Genomic DNA, 9,840 nt, shown 5'->3' with positions numbered 1-9,840 from the left:
AAAGAGATGCATAATAAAATGTGAAGAATTTTAGAAAAAAATAAATAAATTTAAAAAAGTATGATTTTTTGTTATATTATATGGTTGTGGATAGGGAATGAGACATTGAGATGTGCTAGTCCCATTGGCATGTAATTGTTTGGTCTGTCGGTGAATAAATAATTTAAAGAAAATGAAAACTCTTTGGCAATGTGTAGTGGGGCGTGGGTTAGAGCAAAAAGGGGCGAAATGTGTTTGGAACACCGCCTCCCCTGACGATTTTTGGACGAAAAGGGGCGGGGGCAGATGGTTATTGTCGCCCAAGTTGTTTAAAAATAATAATATTTTAATAATTTGACCGTTTGACAACGGTCAACAATAAAAAAAATTAATTAAAACAATATATTTATATATATATATATAAACATAAACATTCTTCTCCATTTTATATCCATTTCATATCATTCTTCTCCATTTCACATCTATACACCTTTTTAAAAAAATCTAGCAAAATGAATCCTAGAAACAACCCGAACCAACCGAATTCCGTGGAACTCACCGCTACCATGAGAGAAATCATCAAAAAACACGAAAAGTGTGTCGAGGAACTCAACGATGCCATGAGAGAAACCAACAAACAACACGAAAAGATTGCCGCTATATTGAAATTGCGGGAAATGAGTTAAGAATACGAATCCATCAAAGCGGTCGGGTTACACGAAGAGGCTGCATTATTTCAACGACAACGAATTGAAAAAATGCGCGAATATTATGGATACTAGTATTTTTTTAGTTATGTATTATTTTAATTTTTAGTTATGTATTTTTTTGTATTTCTTTTTAATTTTAATGCATTTTTATTTAATTATTTAAATAAATTGGTTTTTATTTGTTTAGTTTAATTATAAAAAGAAAATAATAAAAAAAGATATTGTGGGCTCAATTTGTAACCCTACACAATTACACTCAAAAAACAAATTCTCACTCCTTGCTGACTGAGCGCCACGTGTTACAATTCGCTCCCATTTGTAGTCCCTTATAGCCTTATTATAAAGCCAACAAGGTTGGTGGATCGACCGTTGTTCGGTCGTGAGCTCAGATCACCAAAGGTGTTTTTTTTTCTAGTCTTCTAATTGTGATGCACCTAGTAATTTTGCATTGTCTAAATAAATATTTTCTAAACTTTTGATTATATTTGTTTTAAACAAATCTTTAATATTAACCAATTTCAGAAAAACAAAGAAAATATACCAAATTTATAATTTTATCTTCTCATTTCGTAGTTTATAATTTTGACATACTTTCAAACATATTTCTATTCTCTTTCAACTAGTAGTTTACCCGTTCGGTGGACGGGAACATCAACGCAAGAATGTGACGACTACATTAATTCAGTAACATGAATGAGCAGAATGCATGTCTGGAAAAGATGCTGAGGTCATATGGAACAATAAGTGTAAGCATGGTTGTATTTTAAAGTGTTAACTGGTATCTTTTTGGTTTGTTTTTTGCTTCAATATATAATCCGTGGTATGTGAATGGGTTGCATGATTTTGCCTTACTCAACGTTAGACATCATAAAATATGTATTAGATAAGATATTCTCTCAAAAATATAATTTTCCTTTTCATAATGTATAAAGTAAATTTGAAATTTGTAGTTAACATCAAATCTATGAATGTATGTATGCATATGTGAATATGTGGACGCTTAATTATAAAATATAATAAATAACTTGTTTGTGAATATTTGTGGACAAAAAAACATGAGATCTCACATGTTGTTTTAGCTATTTAACATTTAATCATTGTAGAGACAAGCCTAAAATATATTCCTAAGCATCAGTCACACATTTGTTGCACAAAAATATATGTAGTATATATGTCATGAATAATAAAAGCATTTAATCACTAGTCATTGAGTTTTGTCTATTATGAGCTGCCAAATGCTTAACAGTCGCATCTGCTTGTGCACCATCAATCAGCTCGTACCTGTTGTAAGGTCTCACTGTTGGTTATGCAGCTTCTCATCTTTTGCAAGTTATACCTGCACATCACAAATAAACTTATTTCACAACTAAAACCAAAATACTAGAATAGCAATTAATAATGGCCTGTTTTTTAGTCAAAACTTAATATTCTTAGCAACCTCAAGTTTTAGTGACTCAGGTCCATCCAATGACTTACAGCCTTTCCTGGATGCTTCTTGGGCCGATCCCCAAACATTTCAATATGGGCTTTTTGGCTCGGCATCTCAGATCTCATAAGTGGAGAATCACCTGTGAAAACAGACGATTTCCTCAGCCTGTTTATCTGATTTCATTCCACCAAAGCAGCACTAACACTACAAGAGTTAATATTCTTAGCATATTAACTGCACATCACAAATAAATCTATGAATGAAATAAACTGAACTTTTGTGACATTTCCGAACTGACTGAGTGTGTTTCCTAAAACAACTTAGTGACGTGATGTGATAGATTGTCATTAAATCACGTGTTTCGCCTCTTCCGTAATTGCAGAATATGTGTTCCTCAGCTGATGTCGCCATTAATATTATCTAATGAAGAAGACATAACAGTATTAGAAACCCAATTTGTTAAGTACAAAAACAGGTTTCAGACGCAGGCCAAGATTCACAACCATATATTATTAAAAAAAAAACACTAGACTTCAAACAATGGTCGTGTAATCAAATCCTAAAAACATAACACAAACTGCATCATTTCTCGTTAGAGTTTTCACTTCTCATTACTGCCTTACATTGTTAAATATATATAGTTTGATCTTTACACGAATCATGTCGGAATATCGGATTAGCGGGTTGAACTCTTCAGCTTGAAACCCTCCTATTTTGTTTGTGTCAAAAACAACAGCCATACGTCGCTCACACTTAAAATTTGTGTAACCCAAACATGACCCGTCAAAAACCTCATATTTTGTTTGTGTCAATAAGTTCTGCATATCAAAGTTAAAACACCAGCTGTGAAACAAACTCCCGTAATTAGAGATAAGTGTAGAACTACCTACTCACCATTTAGTGAGTCACATATGTTCCAGAAGTCAATTATTCAAAATCTCGTTGCACCTATTAACGGAATAAAATACTTGCTATGAAAACTGAAAAAATTTAGAGCATAACGTTTGAAGATGGTAACCTGTTTAAGCACCACAAACATTGTAGACCCGGTCTCTGTTGATGATTCCAAAACTATTACACCAGCTTCTTTAAAGTACCTGATTTTGTCTGTTGCGCAATACTATAGCTACATATTCAAACATAGATTACTTCAATCTTATATTTTAAGGAAGACCAATGGAAGACATAGTAATGGAACATAAACCGTATATATTTTTTTAAATAAATCGACAAAAAAATTAAAAATTATCAAAGAGTTACTAAGAAATTACATAATAACCTAAGTTTGTGTAAAGAGAGAGAAAAGAAACCTGAATAAAATTTTTTCGATCCAAGAGGTCTTGAGCTTCATCTAAAGTCATAAAGACAAAAACATGCCCGTTGTTTGTTCATGGCGTTACATGCTTGTTTAGACAAAGTAAGTTCAATGTAACAAATTACTTAACACATACAGATCACACAACAGAAAACTAATAAGTATTAACACATAAGGATAACATATATTAGATAAATATCATATAGCTAACTATAAATTAAACCTATACCCGATAACAGATGAATATGATAAATGATAACTTTTCTGAACTTTTTCTAATAGCACTTCACGTTTCATTAAAGCCCAATGCCGCAATACACAAGTTTCAAACCATTTTTAGACCAAAACGCAATTAGCATTCTATCCAGGATTCGTTGCTTTCAATGCCCCACTAAGACTAACCTTGATTTTTATGAACCAGAAAGTCAACATGGCCGACAAAATTAGCATCATCAGGCCAATAAGTCAACTTTGACTAAGAAACTAATTAATTAAGAAACCATTTTTTTCCATAACTGTCACCACTTTATGATATGCCCTTGTCTAAGCATGCTGTTATCTAACTACTTATATAATCATGGTAATAACAGTTTTTTAATTTTCTCTATTTAAAAGGTTTGAGCAACTCAGATCTTGGAGGACAACCATTATTATTTATTAATTACTATATTAGACCCATTGGTGTCCTAGAATGTAATATAACACTAATACACTATAATGAAATTGATTAACGTGAATACTCGTGCTTTCAACAATTCATAATGAGCTCCAGAGACTCCTTAATTTAACAAAGTGAGAACAAACGATATTGGACAAGTTCGCCACTCGAATATTCTGGTAACTATAGAAAAATAAATGAATATAAAAAAAGTGCATTATTATCTTGGATCTTATTAAAAGAGCATTACAAAGATATTATATATACCTTTACAGAACCATCGTCAACAATCAACATTCAAGACAAATGGACATAATCTTCTTCCATTTCAACTCCTCCGTAAACACAACTTTTATGTCTTGTATAATCTGTAAGAGTAGATATATATCAAAAATCATAAAGTTTAAACAAATTTAAAACATTTTAGAAAATTCTAATATGAAAAATTATCGCAATTGACCTCATGAAGAGCTTCTCTTCTCCCAGGATTCTCAATCTCCACAAGAAACGCTTCAAGATAATGTCAATAAATAATTATGTGTCAATAAATCTTCTATATATACTACTGCATACAATAAAATGTAGCAACTAATGCAATGCCTCTTTCTAATCAACAATTAACATGGCACAAATTGAAGATTTATAACCTAATTATGTTCTACAGCGAAGATCAAACCTCTGATTTCGCCATATCCTTGTCATTAGCCACAGCACATTGAATCAAAGGCAAGTGAGCCTCTAAACACTTCTCTAGAGCCTAGAGGCTCAATCACATCACAAAAAACTGCATGATCAAACTGATTCAACTCAAAATTAGGTTATAACTTAAAACAGAAAACTGCATCAAATCACTACAACTAAAAACCTCAAAACCTTCAACAAATGACTCAATTTTCTTTCCGGAGACATTTTCTCGCCAAAATAACCCTAACGCCGTGTGAGCAGCCAGCGGTTAATCCTTTCAGGCGATTGAGAGGTAATTTCGTTCAATTACCAGCCATTGATGACGAAACTGAAGACGGGTAAAAAAATCCGGCAGTAATTGAGGAAAACTGATTATCCAGTGAGGGAGGTTTATAAACATGAATCCGTAGGGAGTGTATGTGAGGGAGCTTTAGGTTTGGCTTTATATATACGAGAATGACAATTTGGATGTCATTATGAACTCATTCATATCGTGGGACGGGCACATTGATTCTTTTACCCCCACCAACTCCACCGAGTGCATGACGTGCACGGATTGGAGCAACAAGAATGACAAGTTGGATAAGCCCATTGATTCTTTTATCCCCACCAACTCCACCGAGGGCATGGCATGCACAGAATGGAGCAACAAGAATGACAATTTGTATGACATTTGGAACTCCTTCATGTCGTAGGATGAGCGCATTGATTCTTCCCCACCCCCCACCAACTCCACCGAGTGCATAGCGTGCATGGATTGCAGCTACAACTCCTACAAGAATGACAATTTGGATGACATTTTGAACCTATTCATGTCGTGGGATGAGCTCATAAACTCCACAGAGTGGTTCCTCTGATAATGATAACAAATGAAAAGTTTTTAGAATTGTACACAATCATAATGAGATACAAGAAATAATAATTTTATTTAAAACACTTACGTTTTATATTATCAAAGATCTTAGTTATACCATCAACGTTTAATTTATTGAACTACACCACAAGAACCTCCTCCATATGGTGAAAAAACTCGCCCTTCTATCATGTAGGGATGACAATGGGTCGGGTTCAGGTATTCCCAAACTCACACCCGGTTATTAAAGTCTGCCCCACACCCGTCGGGTTTTAATCGTGTAATTACCCGTCGGGTTTCGGGTTTTCCCATCGGGTTTTTGGTTTCCTATTGGGTTTTGATAAAATACCCGTCGGGTATGCCCGACTCAAAACCCGTTGGTTTTTCACTAGATTTTGACAAAATATAGTAATCGATTACAAAGATGGTCACCGTAAAGATAAAATATCTCAAATAATTGACATAAACAAGTTTAGACAAATAATATATTTGAAATATTGTATATATATAAAATATAAAAAGCTATATCGGAACATCGGGTATATAATCGAGTAAATGGGTCTATGTTATTGGGTAATCGGGTATATTAGAAATCCCAAACCCTCGAAAAATTTCAAAACTCATCCCAAACCCGTCCCAAACCCTAATGGGCCAGGTATTACCCGTCCCATTTATGTCGGGTTTTGGGTTTTCCCATCATGTTTGGGTTTCATTGCCATCCCTACTAGTATCATGAAAAGCTTAAAGGAAAAAAGATAAAAACAAGATAAAATATTGTTTTCAATTTGAAATTTCATTTTCCAAATTTCATCTTCTGCAAGCAAAATGATCATAATTATCCAGGGTACACAAAGAGGTTCATAAAATGAAATCTCTAAATTGTAAACGTTAAGATTACCATATGTGTTAAATTGCGCGTGATACTTTGTGATAATCCTATGAACAAACATCATGTTATTAGCGCTTTCGTGTTCTTCACTACCCTGCATAATGAAGCCGATTACAAGTGAGCCTGCTATATTCGTGAAAAAATCGAAAGGTTACAATAAAATCAAAACGGATTTCTCTCTCAATAATAACTCCACACAAGATAACAAGATTACAAGTAACGAAACAAGATCTAAAGAATGATTACCTTGAGATGATGTTTTTTCTCCTCTACCATTTTCAATGAATCGTTACCATTTAGGGTTGTGGACGGCGATAGCGGCGGCTGCAATGCTAATAAATTGTGGAATGGTGAATTAGGTTTACAATTATGTATAGAGTGTGATGTGATATTTAATAGTTTAGAATTTTGGGCTACTAAATAAAATATATCTTTTTGGGCCTACACGGCAAGTTCACACTAAAATGAATACTAACATATACGAAAAGTTAATAGGCGAGGAAGAGGGGCCCAATCCTATATCACAAGGACCACATTGAAAAATATTTGTAATAAACAACACTATCAATCTAATAATCAAAGTACATAATAATATTCAATTGTATTTTTTGTCAATACGGCCCCAAAATTTTGAGGCCCAAGTCCTTATTTATTTTAAATTTATAACTAATAACTATCAGATGTCATCCACTTTCACAAAGAGTTGCGTGATGTTTAAAAAAGTAATATTAATTACATGACCAACCTACATGGAGTTTAGGGGCGTATCTAAAGGGGGTCAGGAGGGTCCGTTGACCCTCCGACGACTCTCCGACAATCAAAAATGTCACTAGTGAGGTCTAATACTTGATGTTTTTCTTATGATTTTGACCCTTCAAGTTATTATCAGCTGTGTGGTTGAAGTAGAAAAAGAAACAAAAATAACTATGATCTACAAAAAAATCAATAAAAAGGAGGGCGGCGACATCTGTCATTGTTAGTTTATGAGGAAATGTATGTTCGACTGAAAGCTTTTAGGAGCTTCTAACTTCAAGCTTTTAAGAAAAAAACTCCTACTAAACTTAAAAAGCTCTGTTTGGTTCAAGCAACATGAAGCTTTTAGGTCAGGAGAAAAAACTTAAAGCTTAAAGCTTCTATTAGTAGCGTTTAGAAAGAGCTACAAGCTTTTAGTATTTTAATTTACTTAAATAACCTTCCAAAATAAATACATTTACTATTATTGTTTTTAGTTATGCCAATTTTAGTAATTTTATACGTTTTATTAAAAGCTCCAGCTACTCTACCAAACATCGAATACATCTAAAATCCTACAATTACCAGCTACCAGCTTCAAGGCACCAGCCACCAGCTTCAAGCTACATCTAGCAGCTAGTTTTGCCAAAATACCCGAAGAAGAAGAAATGTTAAAGGGGAGAAGGGTATTTAAGGTATTTACCTTAGTTAAAACAAACTGATTTCAAATATTGAAAACTTATTATTCTAACTAGAGGTTACCCTTGGCGCGTTGCGCCGAACGAAAGGTTCAAACACACATAAAAATAATACATTACAATAACTATAACACTATACTGCCTTACTTTTTCATTGCTTGATTTAGTATGAAATTTATGAATACAAAAATCTTCTTTTATCTTAAAAAAACAAAGAAAAAACCAAAAAACACTAAAAAGGGCAAATAGAGGTTTGATCACGGGTCGCTAGAATGATAAAATTGAATAAGCAAGAGCCCAATTAACATTTTCCTATCTTTTGCAAGTGGATTAAACCTTGTAAAGTTGCATTAATTATAAGAATAATACGTTACTATCATACTATCGATATATTAACAACCGATTGAACAATATGCAATAAAACAAATAGGCAAATAGCAACAACATTTAAAAATTACCATAATAAATAATTTCCCGCGGACATGTAGATTTTTTTTGTTATGGAAGTCATGTTGTTGACTAATTTTTATAAATATCAATAGACTGAGTCATTTAGTAATTAGTATTATACAAAATAATAATCTTGTGTTACCATCTCGGAAATTTCAAACCCTTTTCAATAAATTTAAGATTAACTGAAAATAGTTAAGAATAGTTGTATACTTGTATAAATAGAGCTTCTAAATCCTATAAATGTATCTCAACATTTTGAGCATAGTCTTCATAATGGCATCAAAACTCTGTTTTCCATTTTTATGCATTGCCTTTCTTTTTCTCTTTGCTCTACCTGCTTTTTCTCATTTACATCTGAATGGCTTACTCGATAATAGCATGAATCAATCGCCTTTTGAGTATGCAAGGGTGCCATAAAGGTGACAAAGTAAAAGGCATTCATGACCTTAAACTCTACCTTAGTCATTTTGGATGCCTAAACTACCAAAGCAACCCCAATGTCACAAATCCTAAAGATGACAATTTTGACGACGAGCTTGAAGAGGCCATCAAATCGTACCAAGCATTTTATCATCTCAATGCCACTGGAACGCTTGATGCGCCAACAGTGTTTAAGATGGTCAAGCCTCGTTGTGGATTTCCGGATAAGGAAACTCATCAACATAGTGACAAAACTTTACATACGGTCTCTCATTATCAATTCTTTTCAGGTAGACCAAAATGGCCTAAAGATAAAAGTCATCTAACGTTTACTTTTGGATCGCGTTTCCCTACTCGATTCATGCCTCCTGTTGTACAGGCTTTTAGCAAATGGGCCACTGCTTCTCAATATTTCACATTTTCACGAGCTATAACTTATCAAAGTGTTGACATAAAGATTAGTTTTGCACGTGGATCTCACGGAGATGGATCTCCCTTTTGCCCCTACGAATGGAAGGTTCCACTATGATGTGGATGAAAGTTGGGTGATTGGAGCAGTCCCAAATGCTTATGATATTGAGACTTTGGCTTTACATGAAATAGGACACCTTCTTGGACTTGCTCATAGCGAAGTCGAAAATGCAATAATGTGGCCCACCTTTACATCAGGGGTAACAAAAGGATTGAATTTCGATGACATCCAAGGGATTAGGGCTCTATATGGAAATTAGCTTGCTCTATTTATCGTGTTTGTGTAGTTAAATTTGCAAACATATTAGGATGGTGGTAATGGTCTCAATCTCATTCTACATCCTAAACCACTTTTCATCATTTTTTTCACACTATCTCATCCACGTTAACGTCTATTCCATAACCCTTCATCCAATTTTATTTCATAACCCTTGCAACCATCCTAAACCATCACCTTTTAAAATTATTTTTTTAAGATATTAAAACATAAATAAAAATCAATTAAAATACAATATGAGCCTTTTTAGAAACATTTTGGGTTTGTTAAGA

The 9,840-nt window shown here is 33.6% G+C and overlaps 1 pseudogene; it reads left to right on the top strand.

Moving 5' to 3' along the window:
- The first annotated feature begins 8,673 nt into the window (after nucleotides 1-8,673).
- Nucleotides 8,674-9,551, top strand: LOC143619256 (metalloendoproteinase 3-MMP-like; annotated as a pseudogene).
- The last annotated feature ends 289 nt before the right edge of the window (nucleotides 9,552-9,840 follow it).

The sequence above is a fragment of the Bidens hawaiensis genome, unplaced genomic scaffold, assembly GCF_021521415.1.
Source record: "Bidens hawaiensis isolate Kalapana, Puna unplaced genomic scaffold, B.hawaiensis_p1.1 tig00002423_1, whole genome shotgun sequence".
Taxonomy (NCBI): Eukaryota; Viridiplantae; Streptophyta; class Magnoliopsida; order Asterales; family Asteraceae; genus Bidens; species Bidens hawaiensis.
This window is presented reverse-complemented; position numbering and strand designations above follow the sequence as displayed.